The sequence below is a fragment of the Carlito syrichta genome, unplaced genomic scaffold (assembly GCF_000164805.1).
Source record: "Carlito syrichta isolate Samal-C Ts95f unplaced genomic scaffold, Tarsius_syrichta-2.0.1 Scaffold135721, whole genome shotgun sequence".
NCBI lineage: Eukaryota > Metazoa > Chordata > Mammalia > Primates > Tarsiidae > Carlito > Carlito syrichta.
Genome location: NW_007079817.1, coordinates 59166 through 59518, shown reverse-complemented (window position 1 = coordinate 59518; position 353 = coordinate 59166).

The window sequence follows — 353 nt, the reverse complement described above, 5'->3', positions numbered from 1 at the left end:
GGGCTCCAGAACGCGCTCTCTCCAGAGCACCCTGCCTAGCCGCCGCGCGCACGGGCACGAAGGAGTTAAACGGTTAATCCGATCTGGAAGAAGACACCCGACTGGCTGCCAGAATGTCAGTCAGTCGGTCCATCATGGCGGGGGCGGAGCCGGGCGCTGGCGTGTCCTCGCCGCTACCCCAGGCCGAGGAGAGCTTTTGGGGAGTGGTCCCGGCGCCGGCCGCGCGGTGCCTGCGGAGGGCGGCGGCCGCGCACGCGGGCCTCCGGTCTGCGGGCCGGGCACGGTGAGGTGCGGGCCGGGCGTTGTGTGCGCGCACGTGGCCTCTTCGAGGGTTGTCTGTGTTTTCAGTGTCG